Source organism: Fistularia commersonii, chromosome 30, assembly GCF_037954325.1.
Source record: "Fistularia commersonii isolate RoL2024-O1a breed Wild chromosome 30, RoL_Fcom_v1.0, whole genome shotgun sequence".
In the NCBI taxonomy this organism is placed as follows: domain Eukaryota; kingdom Metazoa; phylum Chordata; class Actinopteri; order Syngnathiformes; family Fistulariidae; genus Fistularia; species Fistularia commersonii.
The window spans coordinates 4,964,483-4,977,411 of NC_141313.1; the positions used below are offsets into that span (position 1 = coordinate 4,964,483).

The 12,929-nt window shown below is 41.4% G+C and overlaps 1 protein-coding gene across 5 annotated transcripts in view; it reads right to left on the reverse strand.

Annotated features, from left to right (window-relative positions):
- The window catches only part of LOC147216170 (ras/Rap GTPase-activating protein SynGAP-like), a 41,102-nt gene extending 39,270 nt beyond the window's left edge, over positions 1–1,832 (reverse strand). For 4 of the 5 annotated variants that reach the window (XR_015109161.1, XM_086178199.1, XM_086178198.1 and 1 more), the window contains exon 1: positions 859–1,832. The gene's annotated coding sequence lies outside the window, so the exon portion shown is untranslated. The remainder of the gene's footprint in view (positions 1–858) is intronic. The other variant, XM_086178202.1, reaches the window with a different exon arrangement.
- Between the last annotated feature and the right edge of the window lie 11,097 nt (positions 1,833–12,929).

Sequence of the window (12,929 nt, forward strand, 5' to 3'; positions counted from 1 at the left end):
GCACGGTGTTAAATTTGCAAATGTTTTTGATGCAAATGATAGACCAGGTTGCACTTTGAGGCATGGCACCTTGTGACGGACAAGTTGCTACGACAACCATGCAGAATTTTCAGATCGTAGCCTTCATCTTCCTGTCCAAATATGGTCGCAAGAGAAGTTATAATCCTCATATGCAAAACTCCAACCTCGTATAATTTCGTTGGGGTTGTTCTTCGGTGCAAAGGGAACAAATTATGCTTCATGAGAATTCATTCAATTGCTCAATTGCTTTTTGGCCACATCCCGAGACGAGAACAATAAACAAATATGTTTGAGATGTAACAATGAATCAGTTGGTGGTTAAACATCGTAATAATCAATCATCTCAAATCATATTTCAAGTTCACACGACGAAAAGTCTCCTTTTCAGAGTATATTCTGGGTAATTTCTTTCTCTGCGACAGGAAAACGAAGATATTTGAGTTGTGGACACAATGGGCTTTTTTTTAACAAATTTCCGAAGGTTTTATGGACACGTCCGGTGATGTGTTCACGTAAGAAAATGAGCCGCACATAAATGGATCAGGAAAACAATCGTCCCTGGCAGTTGTAAACAAGTTAAATCCTTTCTGTGAATTTAGAAATCTATTTCTAAACATTTTAGGCTCCCGTCTACCCGTTAAACCGTCAGTTCAGCACCGAACCTGGACCAGGCCTCTCGGGTCAGGACACCCGCTGCTCCTGACTCGGCGCAGGCCGAGATTCACACCGTGAGCTGAGCTGACGACTTCTGACCCGCCACCAACACCACCATCTCACCGCGGAAGGCGGTGTTACTATGACACCTGTCCTCACTCGGGCGACGGCGGGATCACTCACCCTAAAGAGCGGGACTTCCTGGTGAAGAAATCTTGACAGTTGCGTCACATCTACGACGGGGGAAGCGACTCGGGGTCTCACGTGGGCACTCGGTCTGAGACTCCAGGGTTACTCGCTCCCGGGGGTCACGGGTTGAGTCAGTTTGTGCACGCCTGAGGATACGGGGCCGGTCGTGTCGTCCCCCCCGTTGAAAGCTAGTGTTGTTTCACTCATGAGTCCAGTATGTTGTGGTGGTGGTGGTGGTGGTGGTGGTGGTGGTGAGGGGGGGGGTCCTCCTGCACCTGGCCTGCAGGTTTCTCTTTACACACCCCTGGTCAGGTGTGGAGGATGAAGAGGGTGAGATGTGGCCCTGAAAAAAAAAAACACCTTAAGCTCAGTCCATCACTGGAGCCAAAGCTTCCCTGTCAGCGGCGGCTCTGCAACTCCCCTCTTCATCACCTCCCCCTCTTCCTCTCCTGCGCCCCCGACTCTGTCCAGGAACTGAGATGCGATGATCCCGCCGTAGTTTCGGTGCAAATAGTTCCGGACGGCTTTGGACATCTTCAGCGTTTGCGCCGCGCACACGTGATTCCCGGCGTCCCGCCGCTTGTCGATTTCCGATCCCGGAAAAAGGCACGAAGTCCTGTCGGGGTCGCACCGCCCACGACCACGCAGGTCAACCTTTTTTTTTTTTTTTTTTTTTTTTCCTCTTTTGTTTTTCAACCACCTGGAAGTGATTAACGATCACACACGACAACTACTGCGCCTTCATCCCTGCACAGAGAGGAGGATGGTGACGATGATGCAGGAGGCTCCTGCAGGCAGAGCCAACTCTGCTGCACAAGGTGCGCGCTACAAACCCACGGGCGTCAGAATCCACAGCCCGGGATTCTTCTGCAGCCGGGTGCGGACACCTGCTCCGTGCACAGCGTCCCCCTCAAACGCACGGTGGAAAGCGCTTGTAGTTCAACACCATCCCTTTGCACAAAAAAAAATGACGGTCCCGTAGTCCAGTGAAGGGACGCGGTCCGGTGCCAAAGTGACGCGGCGTGGGCTGCGCTCCCCCTCCGCGGTCCACCGCACCTGATCCCGATCAGACGGCTGTGCGTGGAGGAAGAGGAGGAGGGGGGATGCGCACGGCGAGCGGAGAAGGTGTCTCTCCCCGGAGGGCGGAGATAGTGAAGGGAGATAGACAGGAGTCACCGCCTCCGGAAGGCTTCGGAGAGTCCAACCCGAGCGCGGCCGTCTCTGGGGGAAGGATCGCTAATTTAAAAAAAAAAAAAAAACTAATTAATTAAATTTAAGAGACATGGTCTTAAAAAATTAAAAAAATAAATAAATACAATCTGTGTCTAAAAAGTAAAAACTTGCAAATTGGTTAAAAAGAGACATATTAAAACTGAAAAACAAATACCTGTAATTAATATTAATCATTGAATAATTTGACTGGCATGTGTTTGAGACGGATATCATGGGTTTAAATATTTTTGAAAGGTAATCGATCAATTCAGTGCACAATGGGAATGCTCAGTGTTTTACATGTCAACGGGGTGGGGGGGGGGGTCGATTTGTGGCACCACACTGAGTCAATCTGGACCCAACCTGTCTTGTTTCCACAGTTGAATGACTCCCAGAAGAGAAGGGTTTGTGTATTTTTGTTTGGAATTTGACAGTAGAATGGCACTTGCATTGATCAAAGTGTAAATTCTTGGGTCAACAAGCAGGATCCCTCACATCACAACTATTTTGAAGTTGAAGACTGCTCAAATATTCAGCAGACAGGTGATACTGAGAAGAGGAGAAAATCCTAAAGCCTCCAGAAAGTAAAGGAATAGATACATTTTGGGGGTTCTGATGTTACATGTCAAACACACATATTATATTAAAAGGGAGTATATTTATATGCCTCAGGCGATGCATAGAGCAACTGTCATATTTTGCATTTCTTCTTATCATTATTGTTATTAGTATATATTTTGCACAACCAACACTGTTCATATTTACAATAATGTTTACGCTATCATTATTTCTTATCAATACATATCCAAATGCACTGCGGAAAGCAAAGTAGGAATTTCACTGTACAAAGAAACATGTTTCTACACTATGCATGTGACAATAAACACCTTGAGTGTGTGTGTGTGTGTGTGTGTGTGTGTGTGTGTGTGTGTGTGTGTGTGTGTGTGTGTGTGTGTGTGTGTGTGTGAGACAAAAACCAAGTCTGCAAAAATGGCATTCCCTCATGGCAGCGAACCTGGCCATGGCATTGGGTCCATCCAGCACTGAATTTGGAAAATGGGAAACGGGATTAACTTCATAACCACCTCTTTTCCTGCGCTGAAATACATCCCCCTTAGATTTGAGTCTGATTTACATGTAGCACCAAGGCCACCGTTCAAACAAGCCACAGGCAATTAGACCAACTCACTGATGTACTCCCAGGATCTTGTGAATATATTATTTCTTCACGTAATTATTTCTCCTGCCTGTTCTCGCTGAGTGATCCAAATCAAAGCAGCAAATATGTTCGGGCTTTTGAGGTCCCAAAACAAGGGATGAGGCATTTCCTGAAGAGATAGAAAAACACGTGCAATCAAAATTAAAACAGTTTGAAATGAATCAATAAATTGGATACACAAGACTTTCTGAGACCAGCTGCTTGATTTTAATTTTTTTTAAGTGCTCCAGTCATTCATTCATTTATCCATTCTTTATCGACACCAGGGGGACTTAAATGACCTACTACATGTTTTTGGACTGTGGGAGGAAACTGGAGAACCCGACACAATCAATGAAGACACGGGAAGAAACATGCAAACTCCACACGGAAAGGCCTCCAATCAGGATCGAACCAGTGACCTTAAATTACTCCAATGTTTACTTTATTTTATTGGACAAAATCAGACTACATACAGTAACATGTTTTAAGCAGTGTATATCACCTGGTTGGACATTCCTTGTCTTCTTGTGGCTTGTGGATTGCAACCTAAAAGGAAGTTTATTAAACAGATTTTCCTTTCAAATTATGTATTCGAACCAAAACTGAAACAACCCGAGGGCATCAAGGGTGTTTTTTTGTTTTTTTTTCCACATGTAAGAAATGTTACTGCAGGATCTCATCTTGGATCTGTCCTGCTACATGCAGGTTACTGGGGTTTCTGCATCTGCTGGCAAGAAACGCATTAGAAAAACAGGGAAAATTTGCAATTTGAGGTAAATGAAGCGGATGTTTCTTGCAAAGTTATCTGAAAATTACAGTGGAATTCCCAGCTTTGTGGGTTTCCTTACTGAGGTGTAGCAGAGGCACAGTAACAACACATAAGAGAGAAGATACTGTACTTGTGCTGAGCCAGACTGCAGACGGCACATATAATTTTAGCTTCATAATTTTTTTTCAAATCAAGGAGAAACAGCAAAGAGCATTTACGGATTTGAGTTTTTCTGTCACACCCCATCTTTCAACCCAGTCAATGAACATGTTTTCCATTGTTTCATCATGGCAGGGTTCGGAGTCTGCCGGCGAATCATTCAGTTTTTAATAGTCCTGGATCCATTTTATTTTGGCTCCATATAGGTGTAAGTATAGGTGCATGAATGTGGAGGCAACAATAGTTGTTCTTGCTCAAAGGGTTATTCATTCTGACGTCTATCATATAAGCATGTTACATGAATTGAATTGCTAAATGTGATCCTACAGTATGGAATGCCAATGTTACGTCAATGCGTGGTAAAGATAGAGGAACCTCATCGGGTGGTTGTTGTCTTTCCACATCAGGAACATGTGAGTTATGGCAAGTACTTCATCAAAACAGACAGAAAACAATGGTATTCTCTTTCAAGATGATAATTATTGAAGTCTGTAGGGAAAAATAATGATCCCTTTTAAGAATCATTCAATTATAAACCAGAAACCCAAATGACCCCATTTTTGTCTCTTCTCTGTTTGTTTGTTTTTAATTGTCTTTCTTCACACACTAAGCATTGTTGTATTTTAAGCTTAGCAAGTCTACAGGGTACACTTGAGATGGGGAAAAAAAAAAAAATCACTGTTTAAAATTTCTGACATTTGATTTAAGTGACAGGATGGTGGCTCAGCGGTTCGAGCTTCCGCCTCACAGCAAGGTCACAGGTTCAACTCAAACAATTGAGTCTTTCTGTGTGGAGCGTAAGTGGGTTTTTCCTCCAAAAAAACATACAATAAAAATGAGTGAGCGAATGGATGGACGTCTCTATATATAATGTGTGAATGGTTGTGTGGCTCGATATGTGGCCTTGAATCCAGGGTGAACTCCACCTCTTGAGTGAAGGATAAGTGGGATAGACAATAAATTAAAAGGATGTCAATTTTATCATACCGTATCTGAAAGTCTCATGAAAGAAAATAAGCCCATTTTTCTCTCTAGGTTTAATTTTCTTTCAATAAATATGTTGTTTTATCAAGCGGTTGCATCGGGTTTAATGTCAGGTGAAGCGAACACAAGCAGAGGAAACAGGTGAAGACCCAAGTAAAATATTAGCAAACATGATGGTGATGTCAGAGCTGGGACAGGAAGATCGCCACGACTGCCACTCTCACCCCTCACTCCATCATTCACTTACACTTTCACACACGCGCAATGTGAACACATCTCCATGGAAACTGATAAAAGAATAGCTGGTCTGCAAAAAGCCGAGACTAGCGAAACGCATGCCAGACCTTGAATGATCAGCGAGGAAGGGAAGAAAAAATTTAGAAGACAAACCTCTGTCGAGGCCGATGGATCTATCTGTAATAAGCTTTTATTGAGATCTGCTCATAATAAAGCAACTTGGACACTATTATACCGTAAATATGACATTTTCACTGTTAAGATCCCGGTTATGTTTTCTGGGAAACAATGAAAATGTCATATCTCTCCAAATATCAAAGACTGATGATCTGTGTCAGGATTCTGATCGGCTCCCAAAGGTAGAGCGTTCTCTCTTGACCCCCAAGTTTCAGGAAAACAGTGTATGATATGCGATTTAGTAAAATGGAGGGAACTGACACTAAATCTAAAGAGGGTCCCGTCAAAGTGAAGGAGGGAAACAGGCCTCACCCTGAAGTCTGATGTTTTTCTGTGACAAATCTTTAAATACCAGAAGACATATCTTAACTACACTTGAAGTCCTCACCACAAATACATATATATACGTACTTGAAATCCTCACTACATTTTATATATATATATATACATATACATGTATATATACTGTATCTCCATGGAAACTGATAAAAGCATCCTTAAAGGAGACGCTGACAAAGCACATACGACTGGCTGGTCAGCAAGGAATATCTTCAAGTCATTCATTTTCATGCTTATTCTATCAAAGAGGGTAGAATGAGGCATTTGAACCCAATCAATAACTGATACTAACAAAGTATATTACAAATCCAGACTTCTCCTGTCCTTCAGTACTTTTTCTTCCCCCCCATCGATCTACCCCTGGGAACGTCTGTGTATGCGTGTAAACTCGGCAGAACATTCCTGATGATTAACCGTGAAAGGTGTATGAGGGTATTACCTGGATTTCCACCACAGCCACAGTCCAGATGATGCACATTTCAGCTCTGGATGAGAAGCAGCACTTTGGTACCCGGGAGGCTCGGCAGGTAGGAATCATCTCCCCCTCCCACACTGGAACCACAGCTTCCACTGATGCTGGTAATCAAGGACTGTCATCGGGGATGTATGGACAAAAATAATCTTTTGCTTTTCTGGAGCTCCTGAGAATGATTTAACTGAAAAGAACAAACGTCTCCTTCCAGGAGCGCCATCTACTCTCTGCAATGATTGTGGTGCGCTGACATGTCAGAGAAAATGTGATATTATCGTAATAGTCTTCAGAAGTCTCTTTACAAATTAAACCTGACAACACTTTTAAGTCTTAAACACTTTGAACACTTCCAAACCGCACAAAGCAGACAGCTGTGTTAAAACCGATTCAATCTGGACCGATAATTAGCAACCGCGATAATATCAAGGTCCTTTCCGTTCATTTTTAACTACATACACAACATTATCTTGAAAATATAAAGAACGGTCTGTAGCGTGTGCATCTCACAAGCTTCATTTCAACTTTGCAGGGTTTGTTTCTCTAAAAGACCCAAAATTGGCCTCAAACACAAATATTTAACCAACTCATAATCCCAGTGTGTTAAAATCAGAAATGCTCAACGTAAACATTGCTCCTGTCTTGACATAGCGCTGTTGGACCTGTATATTTAATACCTTTCATTGTCAAGTGCTAATCTCTTTAGAGCCGGTGCTAAAAACAACAACAATAACAACAACAAATAACCTAGTCAGCTATTGGCACGTTGCCTGAAACCAGATTAGATTCTCCTAAATGTGTTTAACGAAGGATATTGGCTCAGCATGGAATGCTGTTTCACCACTCAACGCGTAAAAGAAAAAAAAAAAAAAAAAAAAGAAGTTGGAAAAGGGATGTTACTGAAAGTAAACATCTTGAAATGTTCATCCCAAAAATTTAATTTGAATGAATCTTTTCCATCTCATGCCAACACGAGGTTGAAGTTTTAAGCCCAAAACTTCTTGGAAATTGCTCCTAAATATTTAAATCAAATCATGACAATATCGTTTTTTTCTTTCATCTAATTAAACAACTAAAAGAGAGATTAAGTCCATCCATATGGATGGACATTTTCAGTTTTACCACTGCGACAGCCTTAGAACAAGTGTTTTCACACTGCACCAACCCAGAGGCCGCTCACGTTCTCCAGTTTGCATCTGTTGTCCCAAAGTGCGCTGAGGCGGGTTTCAGATTTGTGGTCGGCGCTGCTGGTACAACCCGCCCGAGGATGTGAGAGCAGCAGGAGATGCTGAATGTTTTAAATGGAGACCCGGTCCTCCCTGCAGCCGCAGAGATGTTTATTTCATTCCCTTACTATATGGAATGTGTCTGCCTGGAACCGCTTGCCTGCCCACCTTCGACAAAACCTTACAGATGGTTCGAATGTTAGCAAACCTGGATCTCTTTCAAAGTCTCTTTCAACTGCAAACGTTTCTGTGAAAGACGTAACAGATTTCCAATTTAAGGCTTTAATTGGGAAATTGTCTCCACTATTACAGGGCTTTCATACCTTGCTATTTCAAGGAGCTTAAAACTATATAGCATTCACACACACACACACACACACACACCATGGCAGAGCTGCAATGCAAGACACTAACCAGGCCAACTTGGAGTGAAACTGGGTGATACTTCAACATGCAGACAGGAGACAGGAATCTAACCACCAACTTTCCAACCGGAGGGACGCTCTTCCAACAAAACAACAGTCCGCTGACTGAAATCTCTGGATTTCAAAATTTCAGTTCAATTTCACTTTGTTGTCCAAAATGTTAAGACCTGCTCTGTTGTTGAAGCACATTGCAGGTGGAGTAGACTGTTGGATGACAAAAACATGAGGTTAAAGCATTAAAAAAAAAAAGAAACAATTCCACAACAGTTTAAAGGGTTCATTGTTTGAGAGGAGGTGTGTTACTTGAAAATCGTTCGCACTATCATTTTCACTTCCTATGGCAATTGGATCCTTGATTATCTTTAATGCCTTGATTTATTTTGAGGGGGATGATATTTTATAATTACCTCAGGTGTGTATTTGTGTATGCTTGCGTCACATAATCTTATTTCCATTTAGCACTTTTTTCCTTTTATCTACTTTCTCTGATTCAATGTTTAATTAGTTCTCTTTGTCAGTTAATTACAACTTTATGCATTTAATGACTTTTTTCAAAATTTTTTCCTTATGATTATCACTGAATATATTTTCGTTTTTTTTTTCCTCTATTTTTACAGCATTTTATCAGCAGCACATCAGCCAGCTTAACACATTTTGTACTCTTCTCCAAAAGGCGCATTGCAAATCATATCTGATCAGCTGAGCCTTTTTCGAATCCACAGAAATCATCACGAGATGCTTTCGGCCAAAATTGAAAGAGCCTCCGACAATCAACGGATCAGCATTGGATAAAAGCCCCAGTCAAAGAGGCCAATGTGGAAACAGGAGGGAAATGAGCACAAATGGTTGGAGTAAATATGAGGGATTCAAAGTTAAGGGATGTTGCAGTGAGCAGAACAGAGAGGGCGGGCAACAGAAGAGGGGAGAGGACAAGGATAGGAGTACAGCACAGTACACCACCTACACTCGTCTCCATGGCAACTACTACACTAGAATGAGTGATAATGCAGTTCCCTCTCTTCCTATTCTGAAAACTGTTCATTTGGTACCATTTGTACAGAGCGGTATGTAGGAGACAAAGCTTCCAGTATTTTGTTGCTGCAGTGTTTTCAGAGCAATCGACTCTATACAATGATAACAGTAAATAGTTCAGCAGTATAGGTGACATCCATCAGCCCTCTTTGACATACGCTAAATTTATCATCATCATCTCCATCGCTCTGAAGGGTAATTTTTCAATGAAATGTGTTTTTTTTTTTTTTTTTTTTGTCTTTGCCGAACAAAGTGGAACTGAGTGTGGGCATCAGTTTAATTTCAGAGAACAAATTCTGAGGTTAAAAGAAATACGAAAAGCATGATTGAATATAAGATATCCCAAATGAGGTTCTTCATCGTCATATCTCCTTGTCTTTTTTATGTTCAAACAGGCCTAGAGACGTTAGTGCCGTGCAATGAAGCAGCTTAACTGGTAGGCATTACGTTTGAATTTGCACAAAGTCTGTGTAGCTGCTGGGAATCTGGAGTGATATTACAATCATGTGCGTGCATGCGTGCGTGCGCGTGTGTGTGTGTGTATGTGTGTGCATGTGTCCATTAGAGACTTTCTCTGGAGGATAGATGGAAAACATTTTAGGAAGTGATTAATGAACCTTGAGAGAAAAATTGTCTAATCTTAGTTAATTGCAATGTAAATCATTATACTCACCTCCAAAAGGTGGGCAAGGAAATTCGTTTTTTTTTTCTTAATTGGACGATGGGTTTCAGAATGGAGAATGTTGCTGAAATATGAGACGCACAATTGAAATTTGCTCTAACCATTACATTAATTTGCTTTGCATTTCCACTAACTGCAAGTAGAATTTGTGTTTAATCAAATGAGTTCTTCAAATGTTGATTTTGTGGCTAAAACTTTAGAATTACAACTACCCTACATTTGAAATATTGTCCAAACACCCCTGAAATAATTTATACAGTATAAATAAATTTAATAATGCAAAAGAGTAAAGTGGAACATAAACTTGAAGACTTTCCCTTGTTCATGAAATGGACCCACATTTCAAGCTGGAACTATTTCACCTGATCCGATAAGGCGCAATTAAGATACGCAGAATTGAAAGTGAGTACTTTAAAGCAATTACGTAAAAGTGTGATGTGTCCTAAGTGCAGGTATAAGTGAGGAATCTCCGTAATTTATCTTCATAACAGGACAGCTTTTTTTCCCCAATGGCAAGAAGACAGGACTCCGCGTTCACGATATGAGATGTTCAGCTTGTGTCATCACAGTGGACTTAAGAGGGGGGAGAAAGAAGAGGAAAAAAAAAAAAGACAAAAAAAAATTGCAGCAGAATGTTTTAGTATATATTCTTCCATTTTTGAACGGAATATACTTTAAAAGAACTTAAAACAATAAAACAGTCACGTCAGTCTAAAAACCAGAGTAATGCATTTATGATCCTCCCCCTCCTACCATACAGTCCTCTTATTGGTCTCTTTGATGATATAATCTTTTCAGCAGCTTCATATATTCTTAGAGTGATTTTTGCTGGTGGAATTAAGAAATCAATGAGACAAGGTGTTAAGTAGAACAGCCACTACATGCACAGTCATCTGAAATGTTTCAAGAGGAAACCAGAACATCTATCATTTCAGATAAATGTCAGCTAAACGTTCCCTGACCTTGCGTGCAATTGCCTCTGTTACTCAACTATTAACGGTGTGGTTACAATCGGGCCCTGCGGCAGTGATAGTCCAGACGAGGGAAGTATGTATTCAGCAATATTTCCATAAAACTCCCTTTGCCTTAAAAGTAGAGCACATACTGGACTTCAAGTGCAAATATTTGTGCTGACATTATTCCAAAATTCACATGGAATAAAAATCCTGTAATATCTAGATGCACATTTATTACATCTGGTAAAATATGGTAGATGATTTCAACTTACAGAGCCCTTTCACAACTTGCGCTTCAATGCGCACGATGGTTTGCATTCACTCATTCACACAAACATACACTGCAGCAAAGCTGCCATGCAAGGCGCAAACCAGGCCATCAGGAGCCATTTGGTGTTCAGTGTCTTGCCAAAGAACACTTCCACATGCAGACATGAGGAGACAGGAATTCAACCACCAATATCCTGATTAGAGGAATGCCCACTCTACCGCGGCCACCCCATAACAATTGCAGAATGTCCATTATGTTATAAAAGAAGTAATTATAGCAACCAACTGGAGTTTAATATGTCATATATATTTTTAATTTCACTCATCTGAAAATGAAAATCTGTTTGACCTCAAAATTCAAATGTGATCTGATGTCACAGTTCAGCGGTTTGACTGAAACACACATAAAATATCTCTGCTGATTTCACATTCGATGGTCGCTGCAAGATATTTAATCATCACAACGTACTTTCAACCATATATCAACACCCACTGGCCGGCTGGTCCCTATCAGATCTTAATGTAACACACTGAAGGTTTTATACAGCCAACATGCTTTTGCAAAATATACATATCTAGTCGGACTGCAATTCACCAACCATTCAATAACTGATTGTGTATCAGTCCTGCACACAAGGTTGCACATGGGCTGGAGCCAATCAGCTCTGAATGGGCGACAGGCCGGGTGTGACATGGACCAGCCACCTGTCAGGCACAGGGCAACATATATCCAAAACATTCACTTTCTCATTCACATATACAGACAATTTATTCTTTTTATGGAGTCTATTTTTGAACTTGGTAGAGGCCAGAGAACATGAAGGGAACCCACACAAGCACGGGGAGAACATGAACGTCACACAGCAAGAACCCTCTTTCCTAAAATGAGGCAGCAATTTTTACCCCTTATGAAATCTTGTTTATTTTCAGGTGTAAGCGGAGACACTGTATGAATAGCTGCTTGGTAGAGAAAGAAGTCTTTCTCTATCGTGTACTTTATTCGCTCACCTTTCCAGTTTTACCATGTTCATCTGTTATCCAATCTGTTTAGATTGAAAATCGACAGCGGCAGGAATTAGAGCCACTTCGACTGACAAGCAAGGTTATGAGTGGAGCTATAAAAAGAAACAGAATCATTTTCTATTAAATCTGTCTCACCAATCCGTATAAAGTTTTAAGCCGCATTCTGTCGGAGGAGTGTACAGGGACAGAGCTCAAACATCCACTATATAGGTTCTGGGCTGAATACATTTTCTTCTTACTGCACCATCAAACAGCAGCGGCTGTCAGGTGAAGTAGATTAATATCTGGCTTCTATTTTCTTATCATATCATCCAGCAAGGTTACAAAAGGCAGAGAACAAAGCTGTGATTGACTGTTCAGTGAGGAGCACCACCAGGCATCACCGGGAAAACAGAACAGCATGAGAAAATCTGCTTGAGTGCAGCATGATCCTGTTGGCAGCGACGTCAAATCAGAATATTGGGAGCTTTCCTGTGAAGGTGAAAATTCCTGCATGAACCATCTGGCCAACTGACTTTCAGGCACACATTGCAGAAATCAAGGTCACCAATAGATACTTAGGCCATGACATTTATCGATTACGTTTCTGGCAGAGACATGTAATAAAAAAGTGAAAATCTCCACGTGAAAATAAGTCAATTTTTCCCCAGTGGTGGAAATAATGTCACATGCCTCCTGCTGGCAATGAAATATGTGGATACGAGTTTTGTACCCATAGGGCTTTTATAAGGGAGAGGCAGCTGGGATGCCAAGAGCTGCAGAACCCTATGAGGGGAGAAATTCTCCTTTATTGCTGATGCGGTCGAAAGGTGTCACGCAGGTTGAGCGGTTTTACAGTTGACACTTTCACTCTGTTTTCATACACCGAATAAATACAGAGAACCTAATACAACAGGTAGTGTGA